This window comes from Cornus florida, unplaced genomic scaffold, assembly GCF_030987335.1.
Source record: "Cornus florida cultivar Cherokee Brave unplaced genomic scaffold, ASM3098733v1 CherokeeBrave_3.0.0_Hap2_Chr08, whole genome shotgun sequence".
Taxonomy (NCBI): Eukaryota; Viridiplantae; Streptophyta; class Magnoliopsida; order Cornales; family Cornaceae; genus Cornus; species Cornus florida.
Genome location: NW_026775578.1, coordinates 9976435 through 9996795, shown reverse-complemented (window position 1 = coordinate 9996795; position 20361 = coordinate 9976435). Strand labels below are relative to the sequence as shown.

Sequence of the window (20361 nt, the reverse complement as noted above, 5' to 3'; positions counted from 1 at the left end):
ATAAGCCTCGCTGCACTCATTACATCAGATAATCAAAGAGCGCTTGGATAAACCACCAAGAGTATAGCTTAGTAGTATCTCCATTCTCCTCACATTTTCTAGTGGCAAATCGAGGGTTCAAGTCCCCATCGGGGCACAATGAATGTGTGAGTTATTTGTCAAGACAAAAAGAAGGAGGGAAAAAAAAAGGGATTAGATAACAGATTTCCACTAATTATTTTCGGTATGCATTTTCTCAAAAGATGAAAATTCGAACAAGAGCACCACTAGGATGCAACCCATATTCCCTCAAATCGATCAAGAGTGTAGAAATAACTCCCCAGATTCCAAAGATAAAGAGATCACAAACATTGTCTTCAACTCACCCACAAGCATTTCCAGTCCTTCAAATTATTGTTTATACTGTTCCACAGGCAAACTCCACCACAAACACACACAACAGTACCACACTTCTCTCACCCTCTAAATAATACAAACCTCCCTCTCCAACCCCCAAGACCTTAACAACCAATTTAAGCATCATCTACGAGGCAAGAAAATACCATATTTCCATATTTTCAGAATATACAGTTAGATTAAATTACATAAATGTCATATCCAAACTGCTCATAGACATGCATAAATAAAAAATAAAAAAAACTATCTTGGGATTTGATGGATTAAATGATGCAAGCCATACCTAATCATGGGAGCATATTCATAGGAGATTATTAAAATGTGCATGTAGGCGTTGATCCAAGTATTACTAAGACAATGAATTTAAAGATTTTCTTGTCATTTTCTTTAAAAGAAAATGATAAATGTAGTGCAATTGGAGAAAATTGGAGTGCGAATATCGTTTTCCAAAAAAATAAAATAAAAATTGAAAAAAATTGAATAAAAGATTCATTTCTTAGTCTTGATGATTGTTACTTGATTTATGTGCTAGTTTGAAGTCGGTTGTGCCTATTTAATTGATTTTGCTAAGATAACAACATATTTGGTGCCAGTTTCACTCAAAAGATGCTAGAGTTGACTCGATTTGCATGATTATCTTATTTGATGTGTGGAGGACCATATTTGTATGTTTAATGTTAGAATTTTGGAAATTGCTTAGAAATAATTGAAAATGGCTGTACTTGAAGTAGTTTTCTTTCAACACTTGTGTGGAAAATATTTCGTATTTCTTAAATGAGAAAGAGCTTGATGTTTGTAAGTATCATTTCTAGAAGCCATCATGAGACTTCACTTGTCTTTTAGGGGTAACTTAGAGATTTAAAAGGTTTGTTGCATATGTTAAATGCAACCGTAATACCTACGAAAACAGTGTTATACCTTTATTGCTTTACAGTTTGTAGTTGTATAGTTGTTTCTTTCCTTTTACTTCGTAGTTCATTGCTAAGGGACTAGTAATATATAAATTTGAGGGTGTGATAAGTGCTGAAATACATTTCAGCCTTAATCTCGGGTATTTTAGTCTTTTCATCTATCATTACTTCCCCGTTTTAGTCATAATTTGTGTTTTTGTCAATTTCAGGTCAATAACGTTCAAAAGGGCTAAAATTTCGTTTTCCTTTTTGGAGTCAAGCAAATGCAGGGAAAAAGTTTCAAAAATTGCTCAGGAATAGTGCCATGATCGATCGCAACCACTTCAACAGATAAGATCAACCAACCAGCAAATTGTGATCGATCCTACTCAAGTTGCGATTGATTGCACCTGAGTTGCGATCAATCATAACTTATGCTGAGAGCAGTTTTTTATTTCGGTTTTGGCTCGAACTTCACCAACCAAGCAGTTGCGATATTGAATTATTTGGGGGTACATTTTTGACCCATTTTGGACTCCAAGGGACAACTATAAAAGGGGAATTAAGCCATCTTTACAAGGGTTACCAAGTTAGATAGTTAGCTATCATTTTACAAAGTAGAGATTAGAAGAGCAAAGGAAGAAAATCTCTAGATACATTCTCTCCGTAGGGTTTCAAGCAAGAAGAAGAAGAGGAAGATGAAGCCATGCTTCTAAAAAAAATTGAGAACAATGAATTAAACAAATTCTAGACTGTAATCCTGAAAAAGAAAAAAACTTTTAAATAAAAAGTTTTAAAAGTAAATATATAATAAACTCAGCAAACAATTTTAGGGCAAAGCTTGTGCTTTATTCACTGAATCAGCAGGAATGACACCGAGTTTCCACCAAAAATAATTTAAACGAATTTTTGATCTTTAGTTCTAGTTAGTAGTTACTTCAAAACAAACAAACAAATAAATAAAAATTAAAAAATGAAAAGATTTTGTTACTGTTTAGTCCCAAAAATAAAATAAATTTTAGATGTTATCCAGTTCCCACCGAACTAAATTTGTGGCAAGTGTTGATTTGTTAGACATGTGAAAGGCCCTATTCCTCACTAATTATAAAAGATTAAAATTTTCTCGTCGGTGCAAGAAATTTAGTACAGTAGTATTTTGAAATGCTTAAAAAGCTACATCCTCTTGATATGAGAAGTGGTGTTAACAAAGTAAAAGTGGTGTTAACAAAGTAATGCAATCTGAAATTAAAAGTGATGCAATTGTTATTTTTTAATTTTTTAATACAGGCAAATTAGGGGAGGGATTCATAACCAATTAGGTCATTAAATAATACTCAATATAATAGAAATTTCAAATTAGTCAATCAAAATAAAAGACCTTTCACTTGGTGGATTCACATGGCACATTTTTAATTATATTTTTATATTTAATTTGTTCACATGGTCCTTTTGACGTACGTATATATATATTAATAGTACAATTATAGTAATAACACAACTCATATATAATTATAAGTTGATCTGTGATATAATGGATCATTTGTTCATAAAAATATATGTATGAACAAATATATAGCACTCAAAATAATTTTCAACCACAATATCATTTGGACAAAATATCACACATTCATATATTACTTCACAAACTTAGTTCCAAGTTCCACCCACATAGTGTAAATCATGTACCTTCATTAAATTTTTAGTTTCAATTTTTTGTTTTTTTGTACCAGGCTACCAGCTTTCGTTGTTGTCTTCTTTCCTTTTGGAAAATGTACATTAAAGCCTTCTTGCTTCAGGCTTTGAAGCTGTTATTTCTTTTTTGTCCAATACATTAAAGGTTTTTTTTTTTTTTTGTCCCATACAAAACTTTGCTACTGACACTTTTTTTTTTGGTTCTATACAAACTTTTTCAGCTCTATATAAAATAAGTTGCAAACATGCTCCAGACCCAGGTTCATGGGATGAAGTCATTGGTTAAATAAAAGTTGCTATCATGCTTCAGAGTTCACGGGTTAAGTAAAATTTGTTACAAATTAATAATTACAGCAACAATGAGCTTGTGGTACGTGCAAAAGACTTATTTGAGCTTTATACGGAATTGGAATTGATTTTCAGTGTTAGCACCGCATTTAGGTGTTGTAGTTGTCTGCTTAGTCCCAAAAATAAAATAAATTTTAGATGTTATCTAGTTCCCACCGAACTAAATTTGTGGCAAGTGTTGATTTGTTAGACATGTGACAGGCCTTATTCCTCACTAATTATAAAAGATTAAAATTTTCTCGTCGGTGCAAGAAATTTAGTACAGTATTATTTTGAAATGCTTAAAAAACTACATCCTCTTGATATGAAAAGTGGTGTTAACAAAGTAGAAGTGGTGTTAACAAAGTAATACAATCTGAAAGTAAAAGTGATGCAATTGTTATTTTTTAATTTTTTAATACAGGCAAATTAGGGGACAGATTCATAAAGTCGCTCAACCAATTACGTCACTAAATAATACTCAATATAATAGAAATTTCAAATTAGTTGACCCAAAAATAAATGACCTCTCACTTGGCGGATTCACATGGCACATTATGTGCCATAGGATGTGCACAATGGCCAACTAAGATTTCTCGGACTAAAGGGTAATTTTAAATATATATATATATATATATTTAAAATAGGGATTATTACATATAAATGGGGTTAGGGTTTCATATTTACCAAGAGGCTGAGTCAAAGTCTCATATTTCTTAAAAATGAGGTTGACTAAATTGATGACATGGCACATGAATTATTACTGTTTAAAACTTGTGGTGCCTAAAATGCCCTTCTCACTATTCCAGCACATTTACCTTATTGCCCCCGTTTAATTTAGTCACTCAACTCTAAAGCATTGTTGCCCTAAAATACACAGTCGTGCGTCACAAATCCAGCGAAGCAAGCCCAGGCAAACACAGCATCACCGAACATGGAACCCTAACCCTCCCTCATCTCATTCGTGAAGAGCCCTTAAGAGCCCTCTCTCTCTCTCCCCCCATCTCTGTAACAGGATTGAAGCGTAGCCGTTGAGCCCTAACCCTCATTCAAGCCCTCTCTCTTTCCCCCTCTGTAACAGCAAAGCACTTCTCCACGTCTAACCGTCGTTGGTGCGCCCTCTCTGTAACCCAGCGAAGCACTTCTCCACTTCTGCCATTCATTTATTGTTGTTCTAGTAATATGGTAAGTACTCTCTCCCTCTTAACACACACACGTTTATTTTTTAGATGATTATGGTCCTGATTTAGTGTTATAATTTTTTTTTTTTTTTCCAATTGGATGTCTGATTTTCATGTAGGTTATGTTTATATATATTCTCCTCTTATAATTTCTATTATGCAATCATATATATATAATTTCTATTCTGCAATCAAGATTGTTGTTGCTCTGTTTGTTGTATATGTTTGAAATGTGCGTAACAAAATGTTGCTCTCTTGTGCGTGACAAAATTAATTTTTAAAACTCAGTTTTATCCCACCAACAAAGGCAAAATTTTCATAAAGTAGATACTTAATTAATCAAATGTTTTTTTTATTTTTTATTTTTTATTTTTCTTCTTCTTCTTTTGTAATTAGGTTTGCTTGTTTTTGAAGAGTTCATGCTTTCTTTATACGTTGACTGAACTGAAATCCCAAATGTTATCCTACAATCTTTCCACTAGCATGGGTTTTCATACTTAAAATACTCGGAATTTGCTGAAGAAAACATAATTAAACAGGATAAAAAACAAATTTCCATGCATGTCCTTTGTTACCTGCTGAATTTTTTTTTTTAGAACATTAATCTGATCTTAAAACTTAAACATTGTACTGTTAATGCCTACCTGTGTATAGTAGAGATTCAATGTCCCTAAATCCAAATAATTCATGTTCTTTAAATTTACTAGGACCATGTGGAAGCAAGTGGCAGTACGTGTGGTGCCTACAGGCTTTTTGTTGGATTTCACTAGTTAGCTAACTAGCTTGTGCCAAGGTAACAAGCTTAAATCCTATCTTCATAAGTCATTTGCTCTGGAGACCTTATGATACAATCAATAAATGTAAACTGTAAAGAGGCATGCATGTGATAGTCTTTGGGTAGGGACACTTGTTATCAAATGTTTGTGAAATCTACATTCCCATTTGCATTTGCTTAGTAAAAGAATTGTTTAAGATTACTAGTATTGGTTCTACAATATTAAATTAAAAATAAGTTTTTCATACATACTATATTTGTTGTGGTTTAGTGGTTGAAATGTAATTAAATATAAAATTTGAGTTTGGTTCAATTAAATGAAAATGCTTTATAATAATTTCATGATTAATATCTTGGGTGTTAAGAATCACTAATAAAGATTTTAGTTCTCAATATAAAACAAAAGGGAAGAAGCTACTCTGTTTGGATCTTTGGACTGTGACTCAGAGATGAAGTAACAAATCTTCATGGTTATGCTATGATTTGTGCCTTAGCTTATAAGGTTGGAAGTCTTTGGTAAATGTTTTCACTAGGGAAACATAGCATTTTAGAGCATGTCAGTGATGGCCTTGGTGTCTGATAATTACCAACATTTAAATAAATTAGATAAATAATTCTTTTTAGTAGACTGATTGAATATGTTAACATTTTTAAACGATTAAAAAATTTAGTCTAAGATATTGCCATGCAATGACCAGAAATGGAAAAGATTTCTTCACCATCTGTTCATGAAATTTGAATGGTTTTAAACAACAAATTTCTAGATGCGCCCCCCCCCCCCCCCCCCAACCGGCGAAGAGTGCAAGCTGCTTTATACCTAAGCCCAAATTCAGTTGAAAATACAAGACACGAACAATAATGGGAAAACTGTTATATGACCTTTACGTCTAAATTGTATTTACGGGAAAAGAAAGAGAGAATGAAAGAAAGAAGTAAATTTCGATCAAAATTCTGTCCAAGACTGATGCTTTGGAAGTTATTTAGTTTCTAACGAGATGAAAAAGAGAAAATATAAAGCAGTAGGTAGTTATCTAAACACCAGTTATATAAATAATAATAAATAAATAAATTAAGTACTTATTCAGTTTTATCAAAAGGGATGCAGAAAAACCCAAAAAGATAAACATATTGTCATAAAACAAGACATAGCATTGGTAATACTAATACCTCTTCGGGCGTTGATTCTCTTCTTGAATAGCCGAATTGGGTCATAACCCTCCAAACACGCCGCATAAATAATTATCCTGACATTGAAATTCAAGCAATTTTCAACCCATCAAAGAACCAAAACAAATAGCCCGAACTTTCTATATATATACACACACAGAAAAACAAAAATTGGTAAGAGGGGGACATAGAAGGTGATCTCTCTGGCGGCTCTGGGGCTGCAAAACCTGCCACTCTCGTCAATTCTGGGCAGCATTTCTCTGGGAGATGAGAGAGAGTTTGCCGATTTTTCAAGAACTTCCCCAACAGCCGTGAGAGCTGAAGAAGTGCGAAGAGGAGAGCTTAATAGAGAAATTAAGCTTTCTGAGAATTAGGTTTTGAGTAGCATTCTCTATACCAGATCAGAATATGACACCTCTTTGCATTATTTGGAATCAAAGTAGAAATAGAAGTTAGAACTAAATTGAAGAGTAACACTACTTTTTGTATAAATTGAAGAGTAACACTACTTTTTTATCTAATATATTCTACACCCGTGCATATATATAAATATATTGTGGAACATACATATTAAATTGATGACTTAATATGAATGCCACAATTAAACACACTACCTTAGGGGGGGTATTCCCAAAGTTTCTCATTTTATCTGTTCGATTTTCTAATAATAGATAATAAATAATCTCCTATTGTGTACAGAATCACAACACTTACTCCAAAAACATATTATATATATATATATATATATATATATATATATATATATATATATAATATTGTGAGTTGAGTTGAGAATTTCACTTGATAGAGCTTTGATGTCAAATAAATAAAGAAAGACAGGTTTCATAAATGAGGAATGAAGAGGTTGAGGGAACACTGACAATATTTCTTTGTATTTTGCTCTGTTTTGAAAAGGCTACATGAGAGAGCTCTCTCTCTCTCTTTGAGGTGGATCTGATTTTTTTGGTCCAAAACTCTGGCACTACAATCAAACCAAAGACACCACCTTTATGTGAAGGTGAATACGGATACTACATGTCTTTGCACTAGGAAAGGAATCAAAATCAAAATCAAAATCAAAATCAAAACAGCTAATGGGTGATTTAAAGTTTTCAATGGGAAACAGATAAGTGTAGTACTACTAAAGTCTTTTTTTAAGAGAAAAGCCTTCAAACATGGTAGAGTTTATAGATTTTTGTGGGGATTGCTTTATTAAATCTGCCTATGCTCTTTTAGCTGCATTATATATTTTTCTCGCAATCGAGATATACATGGTTTTACCCCACTAATTCTCGGAGCTCCCAAAGAATTATTTGTACTCATGAAAGCGTAGTCTCAAAGAATTATTTGTACTTATGAGGAATCTAATTTTAAATCTGGTGCTTCATGTACTTTTATTTTTTGATTTTCAATTGTATCCAAACATCTTATTTTTTTATATTTCCATTAAAATGGTATCTCTCTTTGATTTTGGATCATGTGTGTGATTATGAAATTATGTGTTGATTTGTAAGGTTGCTTTCAGCTTTGGACAAAAATAAAATGAAATGCTCTTTGAATTATCGACTCTCAATTAACTATGTTGGCAGCCTATTGCAATCGATTAGAGTGATTAATAAATTCTTAAAATTTTGTTTCTTGTGAGGGAGGGTCTAATTTTGTAATTTTGCTTTAATGGTATTTGATAGTAACAGAAAAATTCAGTAAGTTAATATTTATATTTGGTTTTATACTAAGTCACATAAAGTGGTAGATAGAGCGCAAAAGCAACAAAATTAAATTACAAACAAATCGTGAGAATGGGAGCTAGATTTACACCTGTTAAAAAGAATTGTCTGACCTAGATTTTAACACAAACACACTTGTCATAGGCTAGCTACACCTATTGTAACTTCTGCGGCTAGCTATTGGTCACTGTTCTTGTTTGTTTGAGTGTGTTTGGATCATAAAAAAACAAACATATTTCAGCCACTACATGAATAGCTTCCCAATGAGATTGAGGAAAAACTTCAAGACAAAATGGCTGAGCTAAATCTAGTTTATGATTATGTTAAGTGCTGTTAGGAGGAGATTGAAACAGCACTGGACCGTCAATAAGCACATCAATCTTAAGAATCATAGTGTGAACTATACTCTAATACAGGTCCATAGAACACGTGTGCCATTAGGGGAGAGAAAACCCTAACGTACCTCGATTTGGAAGGAGAAAGAGAAGGAATGAGAGAAATGGTATAATAATACTTGTTTAACCTTCCAAAAAAAAAACCTTTAGGAGTCATCCAAACCAACATGAATTTGTTCTAATTTTTACAAGAGTTAGGCTGAAATATTTAAACATAACACGACTTTGTCATATATATGTATGTTTATACATGATTTTAACACACACACACTGGCCATAAGCCTAAATACCACACATTAACTAGTACATAATGGAACACATACACAAAACTAGTAGTAATCATGATGCAACTAATAAGCTCCATATGATCAAAGTAGTTTCACGGCTTATTTATCATTAAGCAGTAGTTGCCATGGACTGATATAGATATATATTCAAAGCATATAATTTTAAATTTTTAGGCTCATTACATCAACAAACTATCAAGACTTTCATTTTATTTTTGTCCAAATCTGAAAGCAACCTTACAAATCAACACATAATTTAATAACCACACACATGATCCAAAATCAAAGAGAGATACCATTTTAATGGAAATATCAAAATTTAGTTAAAACCATTAATACTGACCATGGTTATATCCATTTGAAATTTTAAATTCACATTGTCAGTTACAACCAATACACACCACAATATTGGTCGATAGCTATGAGTAGTATCAATTCACTCCGTTAGAAAATAATATCTATGTAAAATCAGCTATATCTGTATCTTCCTACAAAAAGAGTCAGACTAAATCAGCTATATCTGTATTCAAGCTATATATTCAAGGCTCTTTGATGACTGCAGACTAAATCCTCAGCAGAACGTAGGAATTTAGGAGTTAAAATTCAAAGCCACCAACACATAGGTAGTCCAATTAGTTTTTATGTATAATTAATTATTATAACTCAATTTAGATCAAGAATTATTCAAGATTGTTGCCTCTTTCTCAAATGGCATGTAGAGTATACCTCTGTGTAATATGTCTTTAGGCATCTACGCACATGATAGAATTGATGCAAAAGCTAGCAAACTCTATAAATGAGGCTTTTTTAATATATGTATTTAGCATTAATTTATCAAAAAAATGTATTTAGTATTAATTTATTATTCCAACATTCCCTTGTACTTGTCTCCCCCATTTTCAAGACTTACACATATAATTTTTGTGTGTGAAAAATATTCAACACTCTGCTCTCTCTCTATTTAACTCTCAATTTTTTATTTTCAATCTATATTGTCCCATTTAACTCTCTATTCATCTCATAATCTCCCTCATCTTGTATATATGTTTGTTGTACACATAGTGATACAATTATCTAGTAATCAATGGCATTGATTTTGTGGTTGTATTTTGATTTGAAAAAGGTCTGTAGTGTGTGTTTAGGAAAAGTTTAATCTTGACACCGCCTATCCCTATTGAGGGAATTAGTAGTGTTTCGGTGTAAATAGATCTCTAAATTACATTATATAATTATGATATTTAATTGTTTTATATTTCATTTTTTTTTGAACTTCATGTTTAGTTTTTTTTTTTAAACTAATGAGTCAATTTTCGAAGCAGTTGGACAAATGGATGAGAGACAAATTATATGCTATTGTCGATTTGATGGGAAAATTGACAAAAATGAGAATGGGGAAATTATATACATCGGCGGTGTCACAGACCCTTTTATGATAACAATAACAACAACATACGAATCATTTATAAATGAGTTACAACAACGTTCATCTTCAAACATGAGTGGTAAAGTCATATATTATACCACCGAATCTAACAAGAATGAACTTTTGAGGATGACGGGAGAATCTGGATTTAGAGTGATGCTTCTAGTGAGTGGTCCCATGCTAAATGTGTATATGGAAGATGCAGAGCCTGTAATTGCATCATGCACAATTCCTACTGATCATAGTGAGAGGTAAGACACATATATTTAAAGTAATACATTGATGTATGCGCTGCATAGGTTATGTGATTTTTAATATACCTTTTTATCCACTTGTAGACAATTTGTTGAAGCCACATCGCCAATTGGTCTTCTACAAAGTGTTGCGTCAACGTCTTCATTTCCTCCGATAAATGCGCATCGGGATTCTTTCCGACACATTGATGACATTCTTTGCGTGGATCAGCTTTTTGACAGCCCAAATGATTTCAAAGATGCACTCGTTTTGTTTGGTCTTCGTAATCATTTTCGGTTCAAGTACTTGGACAATAGCAGAAAATATTATAGAGTTGTGTGCGAGGTTAATAATTGTCCATGGAAATTATCAGCTGGTTGTGAAGGAAGTGGTGATATAGTGAGAATCAAGCGGTTTAATAATGTTCACACTCACACTGCTCAAGACATTTCAGATTATAAAGCCATTTTTTGGTCGAAGGAAATGGGTCAAGCTATTGTGAACAAGGTTAGGGACAATCCTAAATGTACCCCCAAGACTATTTCCACAGACATAAACGGTGAATTTTCTGCTAAAATGACTTACATGCAATCGTGGAGAGCTAAGGAGTGTGCACGTCATATCATTGAGGGAAATCCCAAGGATAGCTATATTTTAGTCCCGTGGTTGTGTGAACGAATAGCAGAATATATTCCTGGGACAATTACATCGTGGGAGTGCACGGATGATAGGAGATTTAAGCGAGTGTTTGTAGCTTATGGGTGCTCCATACGAGGTTTCATCAACTATTGCAGGCCCATGTTAGCAATCGATGCTTGCCACTTGAGTGGCAATTATAAAGGAACAATGCTTGGTGCAACGGGGTTCGATGCGAATGATGGCTTGTGGCCTTTGGCGTATGCTGTTGTTTCTTCTGAGAATGATGATGATTGGCATTGGTTCTTGAGCAAGGTGAAAGAGATTCTAGATGGTCGCATTGTGACAATCTTAACCGACAGGCATCCGAGCCTAATAAGTTGTATTAGAGATATTTTTGGCTCCCAGTACCACTCATGGTGTCTTCGTCACCTAACGGCGAATTTTTCTACATCCATTCTTGGGAGACAAAGTTTAGGATTGAGGGCTTCGGGTAAAGAGCATGCGAAAAAATTACTCGATAAAATTGCATATGCTCGAACTGTAGATGAGTATAAGAATGCATTGGCTGCCATGCGGGTATTTCGAGGGGAGTTATGCGATTGGGTTTTGGCGAATTCAGCTGAACATTGGTCAAATGCTATGTTTACTTCCAAGCGTTGGGATAAATTATACACCAATCAAGCAGAGTCCTTCAATGCATGGGTGAAAGAAGAGAGGGTTTTTTCAATCACAAGGTTGATGGATACACACATGCAAAGACTCAGCAAATTTTTATACCAAAAGAGTTTGGACGTTCAGAAGTGGACTATCCCGGTTGGGGATCGTATTGAGGAGAAAATAAAAAAAGAGCAAGAGTTAGCTCTTGGTTTTCAGTCGATGCGTGTTTCGCCTACTGAGTGTACAATATATGATCGAGACAGAAAACCATTCAGGGTGGTATTTGGCAGTGAAAATTCTTGTAGTTGTTTGAAGTGGACCATGAGTGGGATTCCTTGTTCGCATGCATGCTATGCCATCCATGAATTATCTTTAAATATTTATGAGATGGTTGATCCATGGTTTAGGGTTGAAACACAACAAAAACTATGTGAACATCTCATGTCTTCTGTCCCCATGCATGATATGCCGAATGCAGCTGCTGTTGCTGCTGCTGACGGTGAAGGTGCTTCCCATCTTAGGCCTCCTGCGGTAACACGTCCCCCTGGACGACCTCGTATTAAACGAATCGAATCACAATTTCAAAATGTAAGGTCGTTACACTGTTCGCAATGCGGCGAGAATGGTCATAATCGTCGAAAGTGCAAGGCTCCTATACCTGGATAGAATAGTTATATAATTGCTAATTCTAGTGGAGTTATTTTGTAAGGTGTTAAGGCCTTAAATATGGAATTATTTTGAAATTACTATTAATTCCTTGGAGCTCCCCTACTGCATTAGTATAACTATGTTGTGATAGTATTTCTAACTTATTTAGAAAACATTTCTAAGTATGATGTAACTTATTCTAAGTTGAATCTGTATTATTCGTCTGGTGGTTTATTTTGGTATTGAAATTATTTTCCTGGGTCCTCGTATGAGTCTCATGTGGAGTGTTATTTAAAAATCATAGGTGTGTGAGTTTTCTGGCAGCTGGAGGGTCGTGAAAGCAAGGAGGTTATGGGATTATGTGACAATGGACGGGCTTACATGTTACATGCTTACGGAAGGCTAGGAAAATAACATCATATTAAAGTCATTATGACTTGTTTCCTCACTATTAATTCCTTGGAGCTCCCCTACTGCATTATGACTGTTATTTCAACCACAATTTACCTCGTGAGTCTCTCTCTTCCTCACTTTCTTTGTGTCTCAAAAATTATATGAACATTGTGTTTACATTATCAACATTGTTTGACAGATGAGGCTGAATGGATAAATCAGTACAAAGGAAGAGTGTTCAGTTTAAACGACAAGCCTGTGGTGCATAAAATTTGGCTGCCGAATGAGGAATGCCCCAGATTGGCAATGTCTAGAGCCTTTGGGCACTACTTTATTAAGGATTTTGGACTTATATCCGTCCCTGAAGTGAGGTGTTGTCACATATAACCAGCAGAGACCAATTTGTTGTGTTGCGAACCGATGAGGTATGTATGGCACTTTTTGGTATTTATCACTTGTTCTTTTTTATACAATGACAAAGAAAAAGACTTGTTTGTTTCTCTATTAAATGTCCAAAAGATCACGTGAACGAATACGTTTCAAACTCACGAGCATAATTGACAATAATCACTTCAAATTATGTGATATCAGTTATTATTAATGAGTTTACAGGTTTTTGTTTTGGCTCAAATTGATTGGATTTTGAAATTAGTATGGATTTTTGAAGTTAATCTTAACATGCTGTGATCCTTGTTTTATAAGCAGAATTTTTCCTATCTTTTCCTTCAAACCTTATTTAATCGGTAAGAAAATTTATTGATTTAAATTGATAGAAGAAAAATTGTGTGTTTAAGCTTCCAATGGACTTGGTTTCATGCAAATTGTTTGAGAATTTCTTTTTTATTGATTTTTCAAAGGGAAGTATGTATTTCTGGGAAAAATTGTTTCAAATAGATTTTTGGGCTTCCTTCTGATTTTTTGTTGTCCAAATTGTCCAATCATGTTTGATAGAATAAAAAAATAAATAAACAATAATAAAAAGGATTTTGCTATAATCTTAGTTGACTACTGTTACCCCATTTATTTATTTATTTTGTTTAGAGTCTTGTTTTTGGTTACTAGCGCCTAATAAAAAAGTTGTTTGCTCATATGTCCCTTATTTTTGAGTTTTTTCATTTAACCATCTCCACTTGTACAATATTTTGGTGTTATATTTTGTTTAATTGATTTGCATGTACTTCAAATGTAGTCTTCCCGCTAGGGGCTGGGAAGAGATAACAACGGGAGCGTCGATTGCATGGCTATCAAGTACATCAAATTTGTAAGTTATATGGTCTTTATGTTCGATAAAAATCTTTTATGATTGCACATTTGTAATGCTTTTTATACTCATACTCGGGGGGGTCACATGCCTTTAAGTGACCAATTTTATGGTGTATCTTGAACTTTATTACCTTATTGCTACATTGGCCCATGTGGAGGCCATTTTTTTTTTCTTGTTTTAAAATGTTGAAAGCATGGGAGTATGGGATCATCGTATGTGGAGGTTTTGATTGATTGTTGTGGAGGAGAAGTTGTTGATATGTTGTTTAATGAGTTGATGCAAGTTCTCACGTTCTTCGTACATGTTGATATGTGGAGGTTTTGCTAATTTTCTCTTAAACCCAACTCATTCATCAACGCTCTCTTGCTCTCTCTCTCTCTCTCTCTCTCTCTCTCTCTAGTCTTGTTCATCGTTTTGCTAGGATTTCTACTCTGTTTTTATACAATTTTGATCCCTATATATATATATATATATGCTGTTCCTAAAACATCAATTTTGGATTCAGGAATTGGACACAAAAATGTCGCGATTCCCTCTCTCCGATCAGAAACTTCGAAGGCAAAATTTGTGCGAAAAAGTATGTGTTTCCATCTGCTTGTGTGTGTTTATGTATGTTCGCCAACCAATTGATATTTTCGGCTTTCTGTTTCGTTGCAATGAATTCAAGAAAACGAGAAAAGTTTAAATTCTTTTAGCTTTTGTATCGAATTCCTTTTGATTTTCTTTCTTTTGTTTGTCTTCGTGAATTTGTTGGACTTTTGGATTTACTGTGAACTACGGTTTCTTCGTCTACTATTTGAATGTTTCTTTTTTTTAGACGATATCTAGTGTTGTTTGCAATATCTTTAGATTTTTGTGGTTGATGTTCCCATTAATTTCTTGGATTTTGATTTTTTTTCACGTAAGGGTTTCTTTAGCATATTTGGATGGTTTATTGTCTACGAATATGAGTTTTCAGGAATTTAGGGTTTATTTGTTCAACTTGTATAGATTCTGCACGACTAGAATTTTTGACATCATTAGATAATTTTTTAAGTCATAGTCCTGTAGGTTTCTTGGTTTGGATTTCCATGGGATTCAACATGAAGATTCAGGGAAAACACACTCAATATGTTTTTGTTTCTATTTGTATAAATTTGGATTTACGTAGTTCTTTCTTTATTCAGAGAAATAGACCCAATAAAGTTTAAATAATCAATAGGTCCCATAATCTCTTGAGAGAGGTGCAATGAGATTGTGATCAAAGACACATCAAAAGAAGAAGTGAATTCAAATATATTTGATAATGAAGCAATAGGTATAGCCATTTTAGGGCTTTCCTTTCACAATTCCTCATTGGGGGGATCCACAACACTTCTCCCTTTTCCCCTTATAACTTCCTCCCACTAATTCGAATTAGGTCTAGCCGTCCTCCTTCATTCTCCATTTTTGTGTATGCTTAGTAGTGGGCTTAGAAGAGCAAGATTGGGTTAAATGACCAAAAGATTCACAATCTAACATCTGTGACTTCTCATATAGCTTCCTCTCTATATATACCAGTCTCGAACCTTGACCAGTGGGTTTATAATTCAAACCATAAGCCAACAGGCTATAAGGTGAACCGGTAAGCATTTTCATTTCTCCAGTTGTTAGGTTTCTAAGTGAGGAAAATAGATAATAATGTAATATTATCATATGTCCTATTGTCTTGGATTACAAAGAATTTTTACTCGAAAGGAACCAAAATAGTTGTAGAAGACAGTAACGATAGTTTCAGGTTTTGTTTTTGTGTTCCATATAAAGAAAATATTACATTTCAAAATATACTCTCTTTATTTATTTAATTTTTTTTTTTAATATCTTTGCCTGCCTTCTTTTGTCATCGCAATAGGCTTCACACTAATCTTGCTCCTGGGTTTTAAACTCTATGGCTGATTTTTTCCTGTCATTTTGCCTTTATATATATATATATATAGGTTTTATTGGAAATTCACACTAATCTTGTTCTTTTGGGATGGCAGCTGGATAGGTTTATTCCCAACCGATCTGCAATGGATTTTGATTTTGCACATTACATGCTCAACGGTGGGATGGTAAGAAAGGAAAGCCCAACACCATGCTCTCCAGCCAAAGAAGCTTACAGGAAGAGGATCCTTGCATTTTGTGTGGAAAAAGAAATTGGGCTTCTGTCAGTTTCTCTAACTGCATTTTGTGTGGAAAAAGAAAAACTTAAAGAAAAACATGGGTTTAAATGCAACACAACATGCATTTTTATATCCCATTTAAGTTCTGATAAAGTTGGTAGTTTCTTTTACATTTTTTTTAGTTTGGAAGAGAACAAAGTCCAGTTTAGTGGTGAAGTACAAGGTTGAATGAGGCATGTATCATTGAAGATTTTATTATACTGATATAATGCATAAAGTGAACTACTATGAAGGATTATGGCTTGTATAGTTGGCCTATATTTTAGAAAACAAATATTAGAACTAAGAGTATTATATTCTTTATTTGGAGTGAAATGAAATGTATTTATTGCAAATTGTCACATTTCTCATGATCTAGGCATTAGATTTGATTTTTCTGGTGCCACCTCTCCATCCTGTACTCTATTTTTCATGGTTTTTCTGAACAGCTGAGGACTTTGCAAGACGGGCATAGTTCAAGGGTTGGTTCTCTTGATTGGAACAATCACACACTGTATTAGAAAACTGTATTAGAAAATTAAAAGAAACCAAAAACTGTCTTGGTATGGATGATGGCTTTAGGATACTGCTGAAGAAAATACTAAAAAAAAATAAAATAAAATAACTGTGTTGGTGTAGGAGTGATCCCAAAGTAGGGTTATTAAAGAAATTAAAGACTCAAAAGGTGATGTTTAACTGGTTAATCTTGAAATATAGTTGCAGTTTCTTTGTCCAGTTCTTTTATGATCCTGTTTTCTTACCCCTTGCTGAAAATATCCTATACTGGATCTTGGTTCCCTTTACTATTTAGTCTATTACTACTTACATATCTTGTTCACTGATAATCAAGTTAAATTATACTTGTACTTGAGAATCCAATATAATTAATTGGTCTTTCTGGGTGTATACCAAAATTTACATGAAAATACAAAACCTTTGGAATTAAATTAGGCGGGTCACGGGGATTTAGACCTCCATTACCCAAATTAATTGTATGGGAAAGCAGTATTGTTTATCAGGAGTAGGCGGAATTAAGTTGCCTACTGCCCAAATTAGCACTAGGCTCTCTTATCTTGGTTTTGTTTATTTATGTATGTTATTTTGTTCGTACGTTTTGGTAGTAGTTTCTTCGCTACTTTTTGTTTGTCAATGATGATGATATCTATTTGATTCATAAATGACATTATAATAGTTTTGTTAAAATAAAGACATTAGATTAGTAAATTGTAATTACAAATAGGGATGTCAATAGTCTGCCTCATGACAACAATGGCACTATTTATAACTTTTTCAAACACTAAGGCTTTTTCTTGATGATGTGACCATACCTCTTTATCTGCCATGGTGTAAGGCTGTTTTACATTATTTGGCTTTTTGTTCAATCACATGGCTAGACACAGAATGGGACTCTTACTGAATAAATCAGCTCTTGTAGATAAACAAAAGCAACCCACTTTCATATCTTATCATCACATGGCTAAAGTTAAAAATAGTGGTGCTGGTGCATGAACTATTATGCAAAACACCCCACTTCCTGCCAAAGAGAGAGAGAGAGGTGTAAGTCCCTTTTGTCAAATCATCACATGGGTAAAACTCATTCATATGTCTGTGAATTGGGCTTTGTAAATAGACATATGGCATATGCACAATGCCATAACATTAGCACTAGTAAATCTCAAGGACTGAGTTTTTTTGAGCAATAACGGGGAGGTGGAATTCATACAAAATACTGCATAAAATAAATAAAAAATACATACATTTCATATACATACTGCATAAAATTTAACTCAACTACTAAGTTTTTTTTAGCAATAACGGGAAGGTGGAATTACAAAGTCATCATCCCCTGTATCTGAATAATCTGACAACTCTGAAGCAACTTATAAGTCTGGATCATTAGTAATGGTTGAATAACTTCAATTGGATCCTTATGCATCTTCTTTGCAATGGAAATGCTCTCATTTCTGCAACATCTGACATATAGATTTTTTAATAGCTTTGATCAAATATGAGAAAAAATAAAGATACTACATAATCAAAGTGCACTTAGAAATCTATTTAAAAAATAAATTAACATTATAATAGTTTTGTTAAAATAAAAACTTTAGATTAGTAAATTGTAATTACAAATACGGATGTCAATACTCTGCCTCATGACAACAATGCCACTATTTATAACTTTTTCAGACACTAAGGCTTTTTCTTGATGATGTGACCATTCATCTTTATCTGCCATGGTGTAAGGCCACTTCAAATTATTTGGCTTTTTTTTCAATCACATGGCTAGTCACAGAATATGACTCTCACTGAAAAAATCAGCTCTTGTAGATACACAAAACCAATCCACTTTCTCATCTTATCATCACATGGGTAAAGTTAAAAATAGTGGTGTTAGGTGTATAACACGACAACTATTATGAAGACACCCCTATCATGTCAAAGAGAGAGATGTGTAAGTCCCTTTTGCCAAATCATGATATGGGTAAAATTCATTCACATGTCTATGAATTGGGCTCTATAAATAGACATATGGCATATGCACAAAACCATAACATTAGCACTAGTAAATCTCAGTTGTTGATCTATGGATCGAAAGTATATAGAACGAAAGTACTCGTTAAGAGATGCATGGATTGAAAGTAGTTGTTTTACATTCTCAATCGTTCTCAAAACTATTCCATTTATAATTCCTCACATCGATGGTTCATTTTTTTTTGTAAAACTAACCTGGCATGTAATCGTCGTCACCTCCATCGAGATTTGGTGTGTATTTATTTTTCAATGTGTTCAAGTGTGTATTTATTTTTCCCTCAATAAACGTTTCAAAAGTGTTTTTACAAATGTACCATGTATTTATTTTGCTATTATTTGGCTTCTATTCATTATAGCATTATAAGCTATTCCATTTTTAACTCCTCATATTTGAAACTATTCCATTTTAAACTCCTCATGACATTTCGTGAGGCCATGAGACCCCTCCGACGTATAGGATTTTGCTGCTTGCCATTGTCTTCAACCATCAAATGTTCTTCCTTCATATATAAGAAAATACTAGGAAATCTCCTCAGTATATATAATAAGATACTAGGAAATTTTCGAACTCTAGTGAATTGTCTTCCATAAATTCATGCTAACCCTTGTAAAAATATTTTGTGTTATTAACCTCTCTCACTTCAACCCGCTACGATTTGCTTGCATAACTCCTAATTATAGACTTGGAAGGTAAAACTCTATCAAATTGCTTAAGGAACGCTGGTGGAAGTTGTAGTCGTTGAGAGCTCCGTTCAGGGAGAAAAACTTTGAAGAACTATGGACACAAATCAGGTAAGGAGAACTTTTTGCAAAGTACTATTTCATAATGGAACTGGCTTAAAAGCAGCTTCTTTACCTATTAGGGAGAGAATAATTGTTTTTAGGATATCTTATAGAATAAAAAAAAAAAAAAAAATTAGCTTATGTGTAATGTTTTAAGTGATGTTGGACTATATTTTGTATTACTCATTCCCTCAAGTTAGATAGATTGGAATAAAGTTTGTACTCTTTATGGCACTAATGGATTTATTTATGGATGTAATGTGCAACCTAATTAGCGGTGTGGGTTATAATACCATTTTCAATTGCAAAAATAAATCCCTTTTGCGAAGGTAACACTTTTTTTCCAAAGGTACCACATTTTTGAACTGAAGGTACCACTTTTTGGCGTCAAGGTACCACGTTTTCTCTAAACACTTATTCATGGCGCTAATGGAGCTATTTATGGATGTAATGTGCAAGAAAATTAGCGGTGTGGGGTGCAATACCATTTTCAATTGCAAAAATAAATCTCTTTTGCAAAGGTACCACTTTTTTTCCAAAGGTACCATGTTATTGAACTAAAGGTACCACTTTTTGGCGTCAAGGTACCACGTTTTCTCTAAACACTTATTCATGGCGCTAATGGAGCTATTTATGGATGTAATGTGCAAGAAAATTAGCGGTGTGGGGTGCAATACCATTTTCAATTGCAAAAATAAATCTCTTTTGCAAAGGTACCACTTTTTTTCCAAAGGTACCATGTTATTGAACTAAAGGTACCACTTTTTGGCGTCAAGGTACCACGTTTTC

At 33.6% G+C, this 20361-nt stretch overlaps 1 long non-coding RNA gene across 1 annotated transcript; it reads left to right on the top strand.

Annotated features, from left to right (window-relative positions):
* The first annotated feature begins 4348 nt into the window (after positions 1–4348).
* On the top strand, positions 4349–13120 carry LOC132268393 (uncharacterized). Its single transcript, XR_009469292.1, has 4 exons — positions 4349–4490; positions 5194–5279; positions 12743–12948; positions 13031–13120. It is a non-coding gene; the product is annotated as an uncharacterized LOC132268393 (long non-coding RNA).
* The last annotated feature ends 7241 nt before the right edge of the window (positions 13121–20361 follow it).